This window comes from Pseudophryne corroboree, chromosome 2 (assembly GCF_028390025.1).
Source record: "Pseudophryne corroboree isolate aPseCor3 chromosome 2, aPseCor3.hap2, whole genome shotgun sequence".
NCBI lineage: Eukaryota > Metazoa > Chordata > Amphibia > Anura > Myobatrachidae > Pseudophryne > Pseudophryne corroboree.
The window spans coordinates 94,925,303-94,947,946 of record NC_086445.1 but is presented as its reverse complement, the minus strand read 5'-3'; the positions used below and the strand labels follow the sequence as shown (position 1 = coordinate 94,947,946).

General features: G+C 45.9%; 1 long non-coding RNA gene across 1 annotated transcript in view; it reads right to left on the bottom strand.

Moving 5' to 3' along the window:
• Positions 1–1,320: 1,320 nt before the first annotated feature.
• LOC135000765 (uncharacterized) overlaps positions 1,321–22,644 on the bottom strand; it is a 47,976-nt gene continuing 26,652 nt past the window's right edge. The window contains exon 6 of the long non-coding RNA XR_010202582.1: positions 1,321–2,099. This is a non-coding gene — a long non-coding RNA (uncharacterized LOC135000765). The remainder of the gene's footprint in view (positions 2,100–22,644) is intronic.

Genomic DNA, 22,644 nt, shown 5'->3' with positions numbered 1-22,644 from the left:
GGAACACGGAGGAAACCAACCGCAAACCTAGGGAGAACGTACAAACTCTGCACAGGTAGACCCTGGTTGCTTCTAGACATGAATCAATGATGCCACCCGACATTGGCCCTGTGGAAAGTGGGGCAGAGTGCAAATGCCATTACAAAGCACTGATGAACAATAGACATGGTCATATCGCGCTAGAGATGTTGGTGCATTCCATTGGTGCATAGCACTAATCCATACCACCCAACATGACCCTCTCCAGGAGGGACAGAACGCTCTGCTCCTGGACTTCCCTCTTACTGTATGATTGCCATCACCTGTGCTGTAACACCTTTCTTATCCATCAACCTGTTCAACACAGGTTTCGGCAATCCTACATTAAGAGAAAAGTCCAGAAGCAGAGCATTGTGTCCCTCCTGGAGAGGGTCATGTTGGGTGTTATGACTAATCCCAAAGGCGTGTTTAGCGCACAGGTTCTCAAACTCAGTCCTCAGGACCCCACACAGTGCATGTTTTGCAGATCTCCTCGCAGAATCACAAGTGAAATAATTAGCTTCACCTGTGGACCTTTTAAAATGTGTCAGTGAGTAATTAATACACCTGTGCACCTGCTGGGTTATCAGCAAAACATGCACTGTGTGGGGATCTGAGGACCGAGTTTGAGAACCTATGGTTTAGCGCACAGGTTCTCAAACTCGGTCCTCAGGACCCCACACAGTGCATGTTTTGCAGGTCTCCTCACAGAATCACAAGTGACATAATTAGCTCCACCTGTGGACCTTTTACAATGTGTCAGTGAGTAATTAATAGTGATGAGCGGGTTCGGTTTCTCGGAAACCGAACCCCCCCAAACTTCACCCGTTTTACACGGGTCCGAGCCATACTCAGATTCTCCCGTATGGCTCGGTTAACCCGAGCGCGCCCGAACGTCATCATCCCGCTGTCGGATTCTCGCGAGATTCGGATTCTATATAAGCAGCCGCGCGTCGCCGCCATTTTCACTCGTGCATTGGAAATGTTAGGGAGAGGACGTGGCTGGCGTCCTCTCCGTTATTGTTGAACTTGATTGTGCTTTATTGCTTAATTGTGGGGAGGACTGGGGAGCAGCTGTATAATATAGGAGGAGTACAGTGCAGAGTTTTGCTGATCAGTGACCACCAATTTTATCCGTTCTCTGCCTGAAAAAAACGCTCCTTATCTGTGCTCAGTGTGCTGCATATATCTGTGCTCACACTGCTTAATTGTGGGGACTGGGGAGCAGCTGTATTATATAGCAGGAAACAAACAAACAGCAAACAGCGCTAAAGAGAGATGTGTAATTTATTAAAAATCAATAAAATTAAATAAATATAATATGTGTATCAGTACCGGCAATAGTTACACTTAAAACACTACATATAAAGCAATTCCAGCTTAGTTGTTTAGTATAGCTGATTAGTAATCATGCACAGATGGTATGTTAGTCTAAGATGACAAAAGACTTCATGCAATTAAAACAGCTGTGCTGGTGGCTTTTTTCAGCGCACTGAAATTGATGATTCCTTGTCCAGTTAAAGATGGTAACATTGTTAGTATGATGGAAACAACTTGGACAGGATTTTTAATCAGAGATGATTTAGACAATGAGGCACATCAGTATTTTGTATCACCTTTTACGTAATGCCCAGCTCCCAGCAGGGGGCAGTTTCGGGGACTCCCGACTCCTGGTGTCTTCAACACATTATTGGTGCCATATCCGGAGGGTCCAAAACAGAGGGCTTGCAGGGGATAGACTTGCCGAGTGTCGGATGCCAGTACTGGATATCAAGAATGACGACTTACGCGTTTCTCCGCCTCCAAACACGTCAGCGGCTTCTTCAGAGACGTTGTATAGAGTGTCCCTGTGTGTCCATTTTTATAGCGGGTCCTAGCCGCTCACGCAGGCGTGTTTCCTTTGCGTTCCAAGCCTCGTCTTTGGCTGGAACGCACCCGCATGCGTGTGACTCTGTGCTGTTATTGCATGATTCGTCAGCTTCCACGGCTCGGCCTCGTTTCAAATACTTTGTTGCTTTTAGCTGCAACTTTATCACCAGTTGAACAGCCACATTATGGCGTGCAGCGCTGCATAAGTCGGCCTGCATCGGGAAAGCACACAGCACAGCACAGGGACATATTACACATTAATAAGAAAAAAATCACATTACTTTTATATTAAAAATAACTTTAAAATAGAGCATTGGCTGAAAATTAATAAATCATTATTATATAAGGAAAAAACATGTATACATAAACTATTTAAATATTTATATATAGCACAATCAAGACCATCAGGTGTATCACTACATCCCTCCATACTCCATATCACAATTAATAGGGTTAGGTCTAGGATGTTACAAAACACCGACCATAAATTGTAGGTGTATAGGCTACCAATGGGCCATCAGGGTTTCTTTTAGAACATTTATATCATTTATATCTAGAGGAAAGTGCTTGATCTAACAACTGAAAACAATATATTCCAAAAATATTTCATTTTATTTTCCTACCTAGAGGGAAAACTCTCGAACCTTACGTATACACATGCGTACAAGTGGATGCCCACCTATACACAGGCGTATATGCAGTGTTCCTGATTATACACTTATAGAAGATTGATATACAGATCATGCCAATGAATCTAGAGACAGAACCTTGTGCAAAAATTGCATAGTAACAAAAACACACATACATAGATGTGTGCATATTTCCATCAATGCACACACACAGATACATAATTGTATCCTTATCATCTAATGTTTATCCGAGAAAAATACAGAAAAGAGAGCAAGAAGAGCAAAAAGGGGGGGGGGGGGGCAAAAGAGAGAGAGAGATGTGGGGGTACTCTGAGGTTATCTGTAGACTTATACATTATTTAGTTCTACTGTATCATTCAGACCCCCCGGGGAGAGGGTGCCCAAAACATATATCCAGTAGGCTTCTCTCTTACATAGTTGTTTAAACCTATCTCCTCCCCGTTTTGTTACACCTACTTGTTCTATTGCCTTTACGGTTACTTCAGTCATAACCTGTTTTTGGCAACCTGAAATATGGTAGGATAGAGAGTGTGATTTAAACCCTTTTAGAAGGGGGGTGTGGCCTGGCCGTTGTGGAGAGTGGTCGTGCTTCACCACAGCTCCTGCAGGAATAGCCCTTTTATTATCTTTTTCCCTCCTGCCCTTTGCCTGACCACCCCAGCCAGCCCTCTGAGACCTCTCCTGAGTGGAGACTGTTGCCGTAGGGGACCCGCGGAGTCGGGGAGTGCTTTTAAGCACTCCTGCGGATTGCGGACTCCCCCCTGCAAGAAGCCGGGACCTAGAGTTTGGAGCCAGCTCGGGCCGGATGTGAGGCTCCGTCGCGACTCAACCCCTGGTGGACCCCATCAGCCTTCTGCCACTACGCCTGGATCCCCTGCATACTTCCAGGGAGACTGTTTGCTGACCGCGGGCTTGGAGGTGAGTTTGCTCCGGGACCGGAGCTCCAGCAACGCGCCCGCTGCTTCCCCGGGTCCTCCGGGCTGCCTGCCGCGACCCGCCCTTCCTACCTTCTCCTACCCGCCTGCCGTCTGAGTCCCGGCCGCCCGGGCTCCACGGACCTCGGCTCTGGTGCCCGCGATCATCACGCTCCCCTGTGCTACTGGCCCCGGAGCTCTACTGGCGGGTCACACGGCTGGGTCTTGAACCCCCCCGGGGTGCGGGTGCTGATCCCTGCGATACAGGACTGGGGAGGTGCACTAGATCTGAGTGCCCCTCCGGCGGCTGCACTGGTTTTAATCCTCTGGGACACAGATCCCCATCTGAGGTCGCAGCTCCCACCCCTTCCTGCCGGCTGCCCTGCCCTGCGGTGCTCCTCCTACCGGATACCTCATTAGATCAGAGGACCCATTAAGCCCTCTGGATAACCCCTCAACGGCAACGCTGCCACCACCCCTGCTACCTGGCTGGCCGCTCCGCCTGATACCTGCTTTTTGGGGGCTGGTGGGGGCTCGGCTGCTCGTGCCTCTCAATACCGGGACGCTCTCGTGGGATATTACGCAGGGGCTACTGCCCATTAAGCCACTCCCCCTCTGGTAGCGATACACTGTATTGCTGGACTGTTCCTCATTTGCATGCTCCCGGACGCCCGCCCCGTGATCACTGACGGGATGTGAGTGCGGCTTCTCTCCACCGGCTATGCTGTCTAACTAGTTGGGGAATGTACCCCCCGCCATCTTTATAAGAAGAAGGTGACAACCTTTTGAAATGGTCCTTTCTGCCCCCTTCTTCTGATGGCCAGAGGCAAGAAAAATCAACAGGGAAAATCCGCTCGGTCTACACGTAGTACCCCGTCCCAATCAAATCTCCGATCCTACTTATCCATACCGTCGGTCGCTGACCCCCCTCCTACTACGCCTGATACGGATATTTCTCCGTCCACGATGGCTTCCTCTCCCGCGACTGGAGATCTATACGAGCTCAAATGTCCCAACTGCGAGGTGAAATTGGGGAAATTTTGACCCACGTCCGCTCCCTCCCTTCCAAACAAGACATGCAAGCTCTTGAATGCCGACTTCAGGACTCTATTCAAACCCAGATCTCGTCGGTACAATCTGATATTAAACATCTGGGAACCAGAGTTGTCTCGTTGGAGGAGGAAAGGGACACGGTAGAGGACCAACTACTCCAGCTACGGGATACAGTCGCTCAACAGGGGTCGGACATGGAACTGATGCAGAATTAGACGACCTGGACAACAGAGGTCGTCGAAATAATATTAGGAGTCCAGGGCCTCCCTGAAGAAGTCCCTACGTCCAGCCTTGTTGACGCCCTAACCAAATATTCGGTGAAATTCTAGGCTGGACCCCTCTGACTAGATTGAATTCGACCGGGCTCATAGAGCCCTCAGACCGAAAGGGCCAGCTTCTGACCGCCCGAGGGACGTCATCTGCAGACTCCATTATTTCTCACAGAAAGAGGAAATTCTTCGTAAGGTACGGGATTTGGATGGAGTTGATTTCAATGGTACCCCGAATCCAAATTTTTCAAGACCTCTCCTGGCGCACGCCTCCAACAGCGGAGGTTGCTGAAGCCTGTGACGGAAATGCTACGCAAACACGACCTGAAGTACAGATGGGGTTTTCCGTTCTCCCTGCAAGTCTCCCATGCTGGCAGAGTCCTCTCTCTCCAGTCCCCGGCGGACTTACCTGGATTTTGCTCCGCTTTGGGACAGGGGAATATTTCCCTCCCTGATTGGCGAGCTTTCACTCTTCCCACCCTGGCCTCTGCCAACCCATCCAGAAGAGAGAGATGGCACAAGGTCCAGATCCGAAGAGGAAATCCAAAGGCGAAGAACCCCTCCAATCGGTAGACGCCACCTGATAGGAATCCAGCTGACGGGCCTTGTTGGACCTCTCGTGCTTTGATTCTGACAGTCTCTTCTGTCGGGTTGGTAGTTAGACACCCTGTGAGACTCATTTGTTTAGTTTCCCTGTTGATTCAGCCTCATGACCTTTGATTTATTGTGTCTTTCCTCCCCCCCCCCTTTTTTTTTTTTTTATCTTCCCCTCCCCCCCTTTACCCTAGATGACTTGACAACTCTTGCACCCTTTTTCTCATGATTTATATCATGTCATAGCTGTAGAATACTACCCTACGCCTAGACCCAGAATCTTATTTTTGTGTGTATACTTAACGCAGCTGTGGTCCTTATTAACGAACCCCTCCCCTCCCCCTCTCCCCCCCCTTTTTTTTTCTTCTCTTTCTCCCTTCCCCTCCCCTCCCCTGAAAGGACCCTTCCCATTATTGCCGATGTTAATATTAGTACTGCTATTATTACTGTTCTTCATGTAACTGTTTTTGCATTGCTCACCTAACACCGGTTATCTTCATTGCTTATGTTTACTTGAAATTATTGTTTTCAGGATGGCAGGTAGAGCCGGCCCTAACCAATATGATGCCCTAGGCAAGATTTTGGCTGGTGCCCCCTAGCACCACCGTTGGTTCCGCCTCTGACCCTGCACCCCTTTCCCAGCACCATCACCCCCCACCCACAGCAGTCCTTTTTTTTGTTTTCCTACCCCCTGTAATTTAAATAAGAACAGTGCGCACATTCGGCGCACAGCCCAAAAAGGTATGTGTTGTTGCTGGCAAAGGGCATGGCCACACAATAGTAACCCCAATTCAACTTATGCCTCACCGTAGTGCAACTTTATTCACAATTTATAATGCGATAGTGTCCCTTATTCACATTACATCACACAGTAGTACCACTTTACCTTATATACGTTACTCCTCACAGTAGTGCCCCTTTTTCACATTACATCACACTGAATTGCTCCTTATTCACATTACACCACACCATATTGCTCTTTATTCACATTAGACCACATAGTAGTGACCTTTCTTTACATTACACCACACAGTAGAGCACGTTATACACATAATGCCACACATTGGTAATGCATTTATACACATAATACCACACAGTAATGCCCCTTACACATATGACACACATTACTAATGTCCTTATAAACATAATGCGCCTTACACACTATACCAACCCTTATTAATGCCTTTATACACATAATTTCCCTTACACATATGCCGCACATTGATAATGTCCCTTACACATATGCCACACATTATTAGTGCCCTTATACACATAATGACACACATAGTGCCCCTTACCCATATGTAACACATTATTAATGCCCTTATACACATAATGACACATATAGTTCCTGGCGTGAGTCAACTGGCAGCTCTGCTAACGTCGGGTGCCTATTTTTTATGAAAATGCATCTTATTTGCATTGCTATGTGGCTAGGATGCACAAGCAGCTTTTGCTGATTAAAATGATATGCAGCATGCCTATATACTGTGTGCGACTGTGGCTGTGTCTGCATACGAAATGCTACACACAGAATATAGGCATGCTGCATATCATTTTAATCAGCAGAAGCTGCTTGTGCCCCTAGGCATACCAGATGCCCTAGGCAATTGCCTAGTTTGCCTATGCCTAGGGCCGGCTCTGATGGCAGGGCTGCGGCCCCCTACTGTACCCCCTACCGCCATGGTTTTCCCGAGACAGGGGCACCCTTACGGTCCCTTTCCTGTCCGGCTGCGGTATCTCACTGTTCGACCTACTCTGGTATGTCGTTCTTTTTCTTTCTTGTTCTTGGATGCGCTTTCTTCTCTTTTCTTTCCTTCATCCTATCTTTCCTCGTCTTCCTCTTTTCACCTGGTCCACGGCCTGAGCTCTTTGAGGCCCTCTACCATCCTGACATATGGCTCCCATACTTAGGATACTCTCCATAAATGCCAGGGGTTTGAACGTCCCTGAGAAGAGGGCTGGCGCTCTCCGTTCGTTTCACGCAGAGAGAGCTGATATTGTCCTTGTCCAGGAGACCCATTTCCGACACTCCCCCTCTACACCTCATATTAGGAATAGGTTCTTCCCCACCTCGTATTATTGTAACTACTCCCACTCTAAGTCGAAGGGCGTGGCCATTCTTTTTGCTAAACATTTACCCGTCACCAATGTGGTAGCCCACAGGTTGGAGGAGGGGAGATGCCTCTTACTTATATGCTCTATTTTTAATACAACTTTTACAATTGTTAACATATATGCTCCCAACCAGGGTCAACTTGCCTTCCTCGAGGCTGTTCTGGACAGGGTCGACGCGTTGAAACAGTGGATCCTGATTGTGGGGGGAGACTTCAACTTGACCCTTGACCACACCCTAGATACCTCCTTCAAGTCCACATTACCTCATCGCCGCTCGTTCGGGGGAGTGAGGCGCCTCCTCCACCTCCATCAGCTGTCCGACGTCTGGCGCATATTCCACCCGTCTGACCGGTATTACACATATTATTCAGTTCCTCATCGCTCGTACTCTAGACTGGATTATATTTTTCTTGACCATAGACACCTGCCCCTGGCAGGCGATACCTCCATAGGCCAGTCAACATGGTCCGACCATGCTCCGGTCAGACTAGACATTGTCATTGGACCCTCTCCTGCCCAGCGACGCTCGTGGCGCTTTAACGAATCTCTATTGCATGACCCGTATTGCAAAGCCCAACTTGAGGATGCCATTGATATGTACATCGAGTGCAATGCCACTCCTGATGTCTCTAGCTTAACGATTTGGGAGGCTCATAAATGTGTAATCCGGGGAAAGTGCATTCAATTGGGCTCCTACCTAAAGAAACAACGTTTGGGCCAAATTGAGGCACTTTTACGGCAAATCGAATCCCTAGAAACCACCCATAAGGCCACTCTCTCCCCTGACACTTATGTTGATCTGGTCACTGCCCGTTCGTCCCTGAATAAATTATTGCTGGACAAGGTGAAATTTTCCTTTCGGAAGTGTCGTAATCGGTATTACCGATGGGGCAACAAGCCGGGCAAAATGCTGGCCCGAGCTCTACGTACCCAGAGGGCGCTCTCGTTTATCCCCTCCATAAAAGATGCACAAGGGCGCTCTCTCCACGAGATGGATAAAATTGCGTAGACATTCTGTTCATACTACACCTCCCTGTACAATCTCCCCTCTTCTGCTTCGTCTGGCGATAGGTCACGCGACGTAGACGCCTACCTTACGAAGATCGGCTTCCCTAAACTCTCCGAGGATGCCGGGGAGGAGTTAGAAAGGCCCTTCACTTCCCAGGAAGTCGATGACGCTATCAAATCCGCTCCTTCTGGGAAGAGCCCGGGTCCGGACGGTTTCACCATCAATTACTATAAAGCCTTTCGGGATAAATTATTCCCTCTCCTCTTAGATGCGTGCAACAAAGTCTCCGATACCAATCCTTTTTCTAGGCAGTCTCTTGAGGCCCACATTGCTGTCATCCCTAAGGAAGGCAAGGACCCCTCCCTGTGCCCCAGCTATCGGCCTATATCCCTTCTCAATGTTGACGTTAAACTCTTTGCCAAACTCCTAGCCAATAGGCTCAAGTCCCTCCTACCCTCCCTTATACACAGTGACCAAGTGGGGTTTGTCCCTGGTCGAGAGGCAAAGGACAACACATCTAAGATCATTGCCCTTATACACTACGTCTCCCTACAAGATTCCCCGGCAATCCTATTATCCACCGACGCTGAAAAAGCGTTCGACAGAATTGACTGGGGTTTCATGGCTGGGGTTTTGAGGCACATGGGACTGGGTCCGACCTGCTTACAGCGCGTTCTGGCCCTTTACACCTCTCCTTCGGCTAGAATCGTGATTAACGGCTCCCTATCCGGATCGTTCGATATTAGTAACGGGACTAGGCAGGGCTGTCCTCTGTCCCCCATGATTTTTGTTCTCTGTATGGAGGCCCTAGCTAAGGCAATTAGGCTGAATCCAAATATTTCTGGGATCCGGCTTCAGGACACGGACTATAAGCTCGCCCTCTTCGCTGACGATTTACTAGCCACAGTCACGAACCCTATAGTTTCCTTACCCAATCTAATGGCCGAGTTCCGGCTATTTGGCGAGCTCTCTAACTTCAAAATAAATTATTCGAAATCAGTTGCCCTGAATCTTACTGCCCCGCCCACCATGATATCTGGACTTAAAGCGGCACTTCCCTTCACCTGGCACACCTCCCAATTGAAATATCTAGGGACTACCATTACCAGAGATCTTTCACGTCTTTTCGACTCCAACTTTACTCCTCTCCTCACTAAGCTCCGTGCAGACCTCCAGTCCTGGACTTCCAAGTCCTTCTCTTGGCTGGGTAGACTGGGAGTTCTCAAGATGAATTCTCTCCCTAAAATCTTATATCTATTGCAGACCCTGCCGATCAAAATCCCTCCCGCCTGGTTCAAGGAGGTCCAACAGCTATTTAGAGAGTTCATCTGGGGAGGCAGGAGATCCCGCTTGAAATTTTCCACGATGGTTAGGCAGAGAGACAAGGGTGGCCTTCGCCTGCCAGACATACAAGGCTACTACCGAGCCTGCCACCTCCAACGGATTCTTTGGTGGTCTAGAAATGCTCCATCGAAACAGTGGGTGCAGATTGAGAGCCAGGCCCTCCCCTCTCCCATTGCTGTAGTCCCGTGGTTGCACACCCTCCCTGTCATTTCCCACCCCACTGTGGGCCCCACCCTGGCGTGTTGGAAGGTGATTAGAAAATTCCCCTCTGTTTCCTCGCCGACTTCCTCCTACATGTCCTTCCTATTCAACGAACGATTTCTCCCTGGCACGGACGCGCGGGCGTTCGAGCATTGGTTTGATTTAGGACTCTGTAGGGTTGGGCAGCTGGTGGACGGGGATGGGGTTGTCTCCTTTTCGGATTTGCAGGTGAAATGGCACTTACCAACCAGAGATTTTTGGCGCTATCTGCAAGTTCGCCACTTCTTGGTTTCCCAAGGTTACCCTGGAGGGAGGCCCTCGCCCCCTGCACCGTTCGAACGCCTCTGCGATGGCCCGTCACCCCCACTTCACTCTATCTCCTTGATATACAACCTGCTGCTGACTGACTCCAGCCCAGACCTCCCATCCTTTACTGAGGCATGGGACAAAAACCTTGGTCGGCGGCTCGGGGGAGACGTTTGGGAGAAAATATTCAAACTGTCCCACGCTTGCTCCCCCAGCACATTGGTGGTTGAGACCCAGTACAAATTGATTTCTCGGTGGTATAGATGCCCTGACATTCTTTCTAAAATGGGTCTTGGGCTACCCGACACCTGTTGGCGCTGCTCTTCTGGACCAGGGAACCCGCTCCATATCTGGTGGTCGTGCCCCTTGCTCCAACCCTACTGGAAGGAGATACTTTCACTTGCTGCTGAAATTACGGGGGAAGCGGGTACCGACGGATCCTCTGTTTTGGCTGTTCCACTTCTCGTCCAGACCCGTCTCGAGCTATAAACACTCCCTGTTATGCCATCTTAACAATGCTGCCAAAGCGGTGATACCTGTCCGTTGGCGATCCTCCTCCCCTCCAACTGTTAGAGATTGGTTGACTAGAGTTGACCTATACATGGACTTAGATGATATAATGACATCTGCTGAGGGGGGCTACTTACCCTTCAGGGATACGTGGGCCCGATGGCTACTTTTTAAGGATTCCCCAACCTATAGGTCTATCCTCGCTTCCAGTCCTTCCACGTCCTCTTAGATGCTTCTCCGCCTCAATGTACTGCCTTCCATTCTGTGGCAAGCGGGGGGCTCGCGCTTTGGACCGGATGATTCTGATTCTGATGCTTCCTCTTATCTATCCCCCTTTTTCTTTTTCTTCTCTGCCTCTCTCTCTATCCTTTCTTTCCTCTTCTTCTTTATTTAGGTTTTTAGTTTTTTGTTTTATACTAATACGGTTAATATGAGGTGTCTGTTATCGAACTATATTTACCCGAGTGCTGGGCTGTTGTATACCATTGATATATGATTTTCTGTTAATGGCCTCGGGAGCCAAACAGGCCTCCAGTTGTACTACGACACTACTCCCTATTACAACTGTCTGTATGTTAACCATTTGTAACTGCTTTTGTTTTTTCAATAAACACATTTTGCACTAAACCCTTTTAGAATATTTCTCCTGTGTTCAGAAAACCGTACATGCAAAGTACGGGTTGTGCGGCCTACGTACTGTTTTCTGCAGCCGCACGTAATCACATATATTACAAACACTGAATTGCAATTGAGAAATTTTTTAATTTGAAATTTTTCTCCATTCGTATATGAACAAAAGTCAATGCTTTTTCTAGGAGAATGCATACAAGTAGTACATTCTGTCATACCGCACCTGTGGAAACCTACTGGTCTCACCGGTAACCAGTTGCCTCCACTGGTACTTGGGACTGTGGGATTCACAAAGTGACTTTGTACCAATTTTGATTTCAAATTTTCTGACTTTCTAAATACTACATGTCCCTCCAGGCTCACCTCCCCTTTTAGGATATCATCCATGCCTAATATTGATGTATTAGTTTTTATAATCTTTTTAATCTCTTTAGCGTGACTATTATATTGAGTTACAAATGAAGCTGCTTGTAGTTTATTATTTGACTTTATTTTATTAGAGGTGTGCATATCTTTTCCAGACTCCAGGAGTTTTGCCCTCTCTATCTTTTCTACCTCTAAGAATGCCTTTTGTAGCAGATCAGGGGGATAACCTTGTTCTTCAAATGATTTCAACATGCCCATAGCTTGCTGTCTATAGACAAAATCTGAGGAGCAGTTTCGTTTAAGTCTAACCAATTGGCTTTTTGGAATATTATTTTTCCAGCCTGTTAGGTGTGAACTCCTATAATTTAAATATCTATTCTGGTCTACAGGTTTTACAAATGTTTCCGTGACTAAATGATTGTCCTTTACTGTAAGAGTGATATCAAGAAAATTAATAGTGACAGTGCTATAAGTGCAAGTAAATTTTAAACCAAATAGATTTTCATTTAGACTGTTAGTGAAATCATGCAGTGACAATAAATCCCCTTCCCAAATAATAAACAAATCATCTATATACCTTCCATAGAGGACCAGGCCCGCCCCGAAACCGCGAGCCCACACATGTCGCTCCTCTAGGAGACCCATGTATAGGTTCGCAAAACTCGGGGCGAACCTAGTCCCCATGGCGGTCCCACGTGTCTGTAAAAAAATAGAGGAGTCAAACGTGAAATAATTGTGAGTAAGTATAAATCTGATTGATTCTAAAAGGAATCCAGTGAGTGTATCTGTCATACTGTCATCATTTCTTAAATAATGTTCAACGGCATTAATTCCCAATTCATGCGTAATATTTGAATATAAAGACTCAACATCATAAGTAACCAAATAGTATCCCTGTTTCCATGTAACTTTATTTATCAAATTTAAGAAACTTTTTGTGTCTTTGATATAAGACTTAAGCTCACTCACATAGCTTTGTAAATGGTGGTCCACAAAATATGAAAGATTATTTGTGAGGGAACCCACTCCCGAAATAATAGGTCTCCCAGGGGGTGTGGTGAGTGACTTGTGAATTTTGGGCAAATAATAAAACGTGGGGGTAATAGGGTGAGTGCAAAATAGAAAGTGCATGGTATCCTTAGAAATAGCTCCCGACTGTACTCCATCATCCAGCAAATGTTTTAGTTGTACTTGGAATAGGGCGGTGGGATTGCTATCCAGCTTTTTATAGAATCCCGTATCATTTAGCTGCCGATAAGCTTCTTTCACATAATCTACTGTATTCAGGATCAATCCCACCGCCCTTATCTGCTGATTTTATTATAACATCTTTATCTGCATACAGGCATTTAATAGCTCTTCTTTCTCCTGAGGTCAAATTATCCCTAAATGGTTTCTCATCTGCTTTTTCACACATGACTCTAAAATTTTCTAAAGTCACCTTGTAAAAGCTCTCCACAAATGGCCCTTTCCACTGAGGTGGATAGAATTCTGACTTCGTTCTAAAACGGTTTTGATCATAAATTTTAACCGGACTTTCTTTAATCTCCACTCCCTGTCCAGATTCTTTTAATAATAAATTTAGAATGTCGAGAGTTTCAGTGTCCTCTTTATCAAGGATTATAGCCATACCATCAAGTTTATTTTGTTTTAAAGATTTTTGTGCAAAATACCGTTTGCGACAGAGAGTTCTCACATAACGGTTTAGATCTATACATAGATTAAACTAATTAGGTTTCGTTACTGGCGCAAAATTAAGGCCCCTCTCAAGTAGTTTTTTCTCGTCCATTGTGAGCTCCTTAGAGGAAAGGTTAAAAATACCTTTACCTTCACCACTCATCTGACACACGGATTTTTCCTTATTTCTCCTCCCTCCTCTAACTCCTCGTCATCTCTTACTCTTCCTCGTTTTTGGGATCCTCTTGGAGTTTCCCTGTACCACCTGTTGGGCTGATGTAGCCCTAAAAAAGACTGACCTGCAGGTGAAGCTTCGAGGTCGTCTTCAACTCTCTGAAAACTCTTCCTATTTTGAAAATTCCTCCTCATTCCAGGGTCTTCATAATTTGGGGAACAGTTCGCAAGGGATTCATACCTATTTCTATATATGGCTCTATCAAATCCCTGTACATTAGGGCTATATTGTCTTTTTGTGTTAAACATTTGATTACCATTATATTGAAATGCATTTCTATTATTATTTCTGCCCCTTTGATCGTAATTCCTATTTTTTTCCTGAAAACGGACATTTCTCCTATTCCTACTATGGGCCTTTTCTGGGTCATTTGTTCTACTACTAAATCTGCGGGTCCGATTAAAATTATGTATTTCCCCCCTCACATAGTCCTGTTGATCTCTATTTAATTTTAATTCTTTACGGACTATAATTTCCTGCTCAGCTTCCTCGATCTTTTTATTCACCTTCGCATCTCTTTCCTTAAAGTCTTTATTACCCTCAAATGCTTTCAATAAGGTATGTGTTTTTCTATCTCATCTTGTAATTTCATTACCTGCTCTTCCCTATATTTAATCAAGAGCTTCATAAGATTTTTAGAACACAGATCTAAAATATTGTTCCAGTCATCAGAAATTTTTTTATCATCCTTAAATGTGGAGGACTTCAAAATCCTCAATCCCCTTGGTATCAGATCACCGTCCAGATATTTCTGTAGGGTGATCTGATCCCACCAATGTCGTGTTTCTGAGATGCATAGGTTCTCCAGTTTATTAAACATCCTATGCATATCAGTATAATCATCCACGGGTCCCTCCACAATAGGGGATACTTTCCCTTTAAGATATTTGTTCCTTCTCTCTAATCTGTCTGAGATACACCTGAGTGACGAAATAGTTAAAAAAGCCCAAAGCAGCTCGATATGAGTAAACTTGAAACAGACAGAACAAAAAATCCAGCGCTAGAGCTAATTGTAACTATAACTTTCTGCCAATGCTCATTAATAACACAAATCTTACAGCAGCTGTTAAAAGGGGAATACTCAACCCCTAAAAAGACATGAAACAAACAAACAAACAAACAAACAGAAAACAGCGCTAAAGAGAGATGTGTAATTTATTAAAAATCAATAAAATTAAATAAATATAATATAATATGTGTATCAGTACCGGCAATAGTTACACTTAAAACACTACATATAAAGCAATTCCAGCTTAGTTGTTTAGTATAGCTGATTAGTAATCATGCACAGATGGTATGTTAGTCCAAGATGACAAAAGACTTCATGCAATTAAAACAGCTGTGCTGGTGGCTTTTTTCAGTGCACATATTATATTATATTTATTTAATTTTATTATTTTTAATAAATTACACATCTCTCTTTAGCGCTGTTTGCTGTTTGTTTGTTTGTTTGTTTGTTTGTTTCATGTCTTTTTAGGGGTTGAGTATTCCCCTTTTAACAGCTGCTGTAAGATTTGTGTTATTAATGAGCATTGGCAGAAAGTTATAGTTACAATTAGCTCTAGCGCTGGATTTTTTGTTCTGTTATATAGCAGGAGTACAGTGCAGAGTTTTGCTGACAGTGACCACCAGTATACGTTGTCTGCCTGAAAAACACTCCATATCTGTGCTCAGTGTGCTGCTTTATTGTGGGGACTGGGGACCACCAGTATAATATTATATAGGAGGAGTACAGTGCAGAGTTTTGCTGACCAGTGACCACCACTATATAATATATAGCATTACGGTACAGTAGGCCACTGCTGTACCTACCTCTGTGTCGTCAAGTATACTATCCATCTAGATTCTATACCTGTGGTGCATTTCAGTTGTGCAGTTTGCTGACACAGTGGCCACCAGTATATATAGCAGTACGGTACGGAAGGCCACTGCTGTACCTACCTCTGTGTCGTCATTAAGTATACTATCCATCTATATTCTATACCTGTGGTGCATTTTAGTTTTGCAGTTTGCTGACACAGTGACCACCAGTATACTATATATAGCAGTACGGTACGGAAGGCCACTGCTGTACCTACCTCTGTGTCGTCATTAAGTATACTATCCATCTACATTCTATACCTGTGGTGCATTTTAGTTTTGCAGTTTGCTGACACAGTGACCACCAGTATATACAGCAGTACGGTACAGAAGGCTACTGCTGTACCTACCTCTGTGTCGTCATTAAGTATACTATCCATCTACATTCTATACCTGTGGTGCATTTTAGTTTTGCAGTTTGCTGACACAGTGACCACCAGTATACTATATATAGCAGTACGGTACGGAAGGCCACTGCTGTACCTACCTCTGTGTCGTCATTAAGTATACTATCCATCTACATTCTTCTATACCTGTGGTGCATTTTAGTTTTGCAGTTTGCTGACACAGTGACCACCAGTATACTATATATAGCAGTACGGTACGGAAGGCCACTGCTGTACCTACCTCTGTGTCGTCATTAAGTATACTATCCATCTACATTCTATACCTGTGGTGCATTTTAGTTTTGCAGTTTGCTGACACAGTGACCACCAGTATATATAGCAGTATGGTACGGAAGGCCACTGCTGTACCTACCTCTGTGTCGTCATTAAGTATACTATCCATCTACATTCTATACCTGTGGTGCATTTTAGTTTTGCAGTTTGCTGACACAGTGACCACCAGTATATATAGCAGTACGGTACGGAAGGCCACTGCTGTACCTACCTCTGTGTCGTCATTAAGTATACTATCCATCTACATTCTATACCTGTGGTGCATTTTAGTTGTGCGCAGTATATATAGTAGTAGGCCATTGCTATTGATACTGGCATATAATTCCACACATTAAAAAATGGAGAACAAAAATGTGGAGGTTAAAATAGGGAAAGATCAAGATCCACTTCCACCTCGTGCTGAAGCTGCTGCCACTAGTCATGGCCGAGACGATGAAATGCCATCAACATCGTCTGCCAAGGCCGATGCCCAATGTCATAGTAGAGAGCATGTAAAATCCAAAAAACAAAAGTTCAGTAAAATGACCCAAAAATCAAAATTGAAAGCGTCTGATGAGAAGCGTAAACTTGCCAATATGCCATTTACGACACGGAGTGGCAAGGAACAGCTGAGGCCCTGGCCTATGTTCATGGCTAGTGGTTCAGATTCACATGAGGATGGAAGCACTCATCCTCTCGCTAGAAAAATGAAAAGACTTAAGCTGGCAAAAGCACAGCAAAGAACTGTGCGTTCTTCTAAATCACAAATCCCCAAGGAGAGTCCAATTGTGTCGGTTGCGATGCCTGACCTTCCCAACACTGGACAGGAAGAGCTTGCACCTTCCACCATTTGCACGCCCCCTGCAAGTGCTGGAAGGAGCACCCGCAGTCCAGTTCCTGATAGTCAAATTGAAGATGTCACTGTTGAAGTACACCAGGATGAGGATATGGGTGTTGCTGGCGCTGGGGAGGAAATTGACAAGGAGGATTCTGATGGTGAGGTGGTTTGTTTAAGTCAGGCACCCGGGGAGACACCTGTTGTCCGTGGGACGAATATGGCCATTGACATGCCTGGTCAAAATACAAAAAAAATCAGCTCTTCGGTGTGGAATTATTTCAACACAAATGCGGACAACAGGTGTCAAGCCGTGTGTTGCCTTTGTCAAGCTGTAATGAGTAGGGGTAAGGACGTTAACCACCTCGGAACATCCTCCCTTATACGTCACCTGCAGCGCATTCATCATACGTCAGTGACAAGTTCAAAAACTTTGGATGACAGCGGAAGCAGTCCACTGACCACTAAATCCCTTCCTCTTGTAACCAAGCTCCTGCAAACCACACCACCAACTCCCTCAGTGTCAATTTCCTCCTTACCCAGGAAAGCCAATAGTCCTGCAGGCCATGTCACTGGCAAGTCTGACGAGTCCTCTCCTGCCTGGGATTCCTCCGATGCATCCTTGAGTGTAACGCCTACTGCTGCTGGCGCTGCTGTTGTTGCTGCTGGGAGTCGATCGTCATCCCAGAGGGGAAGTCGGAAGACCACTTGTACTACCTCCAGTAAGCAATTGACTGTCCAGCAGTCCTTTGCGAGGAAGATGAAATATCACAGCAGTCATCCTGCTGCAAAGCAGATAACTCAGGCCTTGGCAGCCTGGGCGGTGAGAAACGTGGTTCCGGTATCCACCGTTAATTCAGAGGCAACTAGAGACTTGATTGAGGTACTGTGTCCCCGGTACCAAATACCATCTAGGTTCCATTTCTCTAGGCAGGCGATACCGAAAATGTACACAGACCTCAGAAAAAGAGTCACCAGTGTCCTAAAAAATGCAGTTGTACCCAATGTCCACTTAACCACGGACATGTGGACAAGTGGAGCAGGGCAGACTCAGGACTATATGACTGTGACAGCCCAGTGGGTAGATGTATTGCCTCCCGCAGCAAGAACAGCAGCGGTGGCACCAGTAGCAGCATCTCGTAAACGCCAACTCGTTCCTAGTCAGGCTACGCTTTGTATCACCGCTTTCCATAAAAGGCACACAGCTGACAACCTCTTACGAAAATTGAGGAACATCCTCGCAGAATGGCTTACCCCAATTGTACTCTCCTGGGGATTTGTGACATCGGACAACGCCACCAATATTGTGCGTGCATTACATCTGGGCAAATTCCAGCACGTCCCATGTTTTGCACATACATTGAATTTGGTGGTGCAGAATTATTTAAAAAACGACAGGGGCGTGCAAGAGATGTTGTCGGTGGCCCGAAGAATTGCGGGCCACTTTCGGCATTCAGCCACCGCGTACAGAAGACTGGAGCACCACCAAACAATCCTGAACCTGCCCTGCCATCATCTGAAGCAAGAGGTGGTAACGAGGTGGAATTCAACCCTCTATATGCTTCAGAGGATGGAGGAGCAGCAAAAGGCCATTCAAGCCTATACATCTGCCCACAATATAGGCAAAGGAGGGGGAATGCACCTGACTCAAGCGCAGTGGAGAATGATTTCAACGTTGTGCAAGGTTCTGCAACCCTTTGAACTTGCCACACGTGAAGTCAGTTCAGACACTGCCAGCCTGAGTCAGGTCATTCCCCTCATCAGGCTTTTGCAGAAGAAGCTGGAGACATTGAAGGAGGAGCTAAAACAGAGCGATTCCGCTATGCATGTGGGACTTGTGGATGGAGCCCTTAATTCGCTTAACCAGGATTCACGGGTGGTCAATCTGTTGAAATCAGAGCACTACATTTTGGCCACCATGCTCGATCCTAGATTTAAAACCTATGTTGTATCTCTCTTTCCGGCAGACACAAGTCTGCAGAGGTTCAAAGACCTGCTGGTGAGAAAATTGTCAAGCCAAGCGGAACGTGACCCGTCAACAGCTCCTCCTTCACATTCTTCCGCAACTGGGGGTGCGAGGAAAAGGCTAAGAATTCCGAGCCCACCCGCTGGCGGTGATGCAGGGCAGTCTGGAGCGAGTGCTGACATCTGGTCCGGACTGAAGGACCTGCCAACGATTACTGACATGTCGTCTTCTGTCACTGCATATGATTCTCTCACCATTGAAAGAATGGTGGAGGATTATATGAGTGACCGCATCCAAGTAGGCACGTCAGACAGTCCGTACGTATACTGGCAGGAAAAAGAGGCAATTTGGAGGCCCTTGCACAAACTGGCTTTATTCTACCTAAGTTGCCCTCCCTCCAGTGTGTACTCTGAAAGAGTGTTTAGTGCAGCCGCTCACCTTGTCAGCAATCGGCGTACGAGGTTACTTCCAGAAAATGTGGAGAAGATGATGTTCATCAAAATGAATTATAATCAATTCCTCCGTGGAGACATTCACCAGCAATTGCCTCCAGAAAGTACACAGGAATCTGAGATGGTGCATTCCAGTGAGGACGAATTAATAATCTGTGAGGAGGGGGATGTACACAGTGAAAGGGGTGAGGAATCGGAGGATGATGATGAGGAGGACATCTTGCCTCTGTAGAGCCAGTTTGTGCAAGGAGAGATTGATTGCTTCTTTTTTTGGTGGGGGCCCAAACCAACCAGTCATTTCAGTCACAGTCATGTGGCAGACCCTGTCGCTGAAATGATGGGTTCGTTAAAGTGTGCATGTCCTGTTTATACAACATAAGGGTGGGTGGGAGGGCCCAAGGACAATTCCATCTTGCACCTCTTTTTTCTTTCATTTTTCTTTGCATCATGTGCTGTTTGGGGACAATTTTTTGAAGTGCCATCCTGTCTGACACTGCAGTGCCACTCCTAGATGGGCCAGGTGTTTGTGTCGGCCACTTGTGTCGCTTAGCTTAGTCACACAGCGACCTTGGTGCGCCTCTTTTTTTCTTTGCATCATGTGCTGTTTGGGGACAATTTTTTTGAAGTGCCATCCTGTCTGACACTGCAGTGCCACTCCTAGATGGGCCAGGTGTTTGTGTCGGCCACTTGTGTCGCTTAGCTTAGTCACACAGCGACGTTGGTGCGCCTCTTTTTTTCTTTGCATCATGTGCTGTTTGGGGACAATTTTTTTTGAAGTGCCATCCTGTCTGACACTGCAGTGCCACTCCTAGATGGGCCAGGTGTTTGTGTCGGCCACTTGTGTCGCTTAGCTTAGCCATCCAGCGACCTCGGTGCAAATTTTAGGACTAAAAATAATATTGTGAGGTGTGAGGTGTTCAGAATAGACTGGAAATGAGTGGAAATTTTGTTTATTGAGGTTAATAATACTATGGGATCAAAATGACCCCCAAATTCTATGATTTAAGCTGTTTTTTATGGTTTTTTGAAAAAAACACCCGAATCCAAAACACACCCGAATCCGACAAAACAATTTCGGTGAGGTTTTGCCAAAACGCGTCCGAATCCAAAACACGGCCGCGGAACCGAATCCAAAACCAAAACACAAAACCCGAAAAATGTACGGTGCACATCACTAGTAATTAATACACCTGTGCACTTGCTGGGTTACCTGCAAAACATGCACTGTGTGGAGTCCTGAGGACCGAGTTTGAGAACCACTGGTTTAGCGTATCTGAAGCACTAGGGCCTCTTACAACCTCCCTGTCCGACTCTCCCATACACACAAGCAGGCTGCAGTGAAGCCAGACATGATCCTGCCAAGTCGCCCGATTCCTGAACAGTTGGATTTCCTCTAATGTAATCTAATGATGATCCTGTCATTCAATGCTCAAATAAAACAGTGGGATGTTATTCAATAAAGAAAAACTTCTTGGCCTGCAGGATCTTTAAATAGTTTTGCTGACATTCTCATTTGTGCCCGGCTAATCAGTGGCAGTACTGTAATCAAAGTTAGCATTTTTATGTTTGCGCTAAAGACACGTTCTTAAAAAGAGACGCTTTGTTATACTGTATGCATCTTGTTCTATTACTGCTTTCTTATGTCGCCATTGCTTTATTTAAAGAAAGCCTGGAGTACCAGTTTCCATCTGGAAATGTGTAATCGTATGTGGTCCTTCACAGTTTAACATGACATTCCGCTGGGAGATGTGACTTACCTCTGTTTAAGTTCGCATTAATCAATCTCAGTGTTTACAGAATGTGTAATCCCTCCGTATACATGAGCACATGCTGAATGTCACAATTCTCCTTCGCGGGAAGGACATAAACCAAACCTCTTGCAAAATCAATGATGAAGAACCGCCGTGGTTGGGTAATTTATGCTGTTAGCTCATGTCCCAGACAGCTGTGTTCCTCCTCATCAGTCTTTAACCAGACAAATACAACAGGAATTATTAATATACCTGTTAATGGCCTATTAAAGAGTCAGATGTTGCCATACATGAGATGGAAAGCAGGGAAGGTGGTTGCAGGGCTCCCTAGAGCGGACAAGGGTCCGGGTACTGTGGGTGGGGTGCAGCTAAATCTGAGAACCATTACCATGCCTCCTTAAAAAAAAAATCAAAAATAGTATGTGCAGCACTCCATAGTGCATGGGGGCAGTAGCGCTGCAAAGGGGGACCATTATGTGCAGTGCCGCGCGTTATATTAATCACAATTTTTTTAGAGGGTGTGTGGCCAATGCCATGCCTCTTGTATTTGTCCCCCTCAGCAGTGCCCAGCAACTGCCCCTTGTCTGGGTCCCTTCCACAAGCCCAAGTGACGGTAAAAAGTACCCACCTCATGGATCCACTGGGTGTTTGAGGGGGACTTTCTCTGTTGTAGCCACAAATGTTGGATGTTAGAATACAAGTCTAACAACCAACGTGCAGTGCAGAGATCAGTTAATCGTGCTCAGCAGCTCCCCTGTCTGCACTGGACTTTAACCTTTATTGCTTTCCACTGTATTCCAGGGTGCTAGATCGGCAGTGATGTCAGCGGTCATAGGGGGTCATTCAGACCTGATCGCACGCTAGGTTTTTTCGCTGCGCTGCGATTAGGTCAGAACTGCGCATGCATATGCACCGCATTTTTGTGCATTTGCCAAAGGCATATTGGCGGTAACTGCTACGGTTCCCTTTTTAAGACTGCAAATGCAGTCCTTATAGCTTTTATGGGGACTATGAAAATTATCATTTCCCAAGCTCCAAAAAGCTTACAGTAGTTTTCAATTTGTCAGCCCATTCTAGTCTTCGGGGTACATTTATGAAGGGGGGGATTCAGAGAGGAATCACTAAATAACAGTTCATGCATGCACCGCCCATTCGCTGGCCCCAGTAGCTAATGCCATATTTAAGCCTATGGGCTATACTCTAGTACCTACCCAGACTTACATTTATGAAGGCAATGTCTACAAGGACTTTACCCCCTCTGACGACGACTCTGAATATCTTTGCTCACTTTCCCAGGCAGATACCATGGACATATCCGTCCCATCCGCCACTAATGGGTAAACTTAACACCTTGGCCT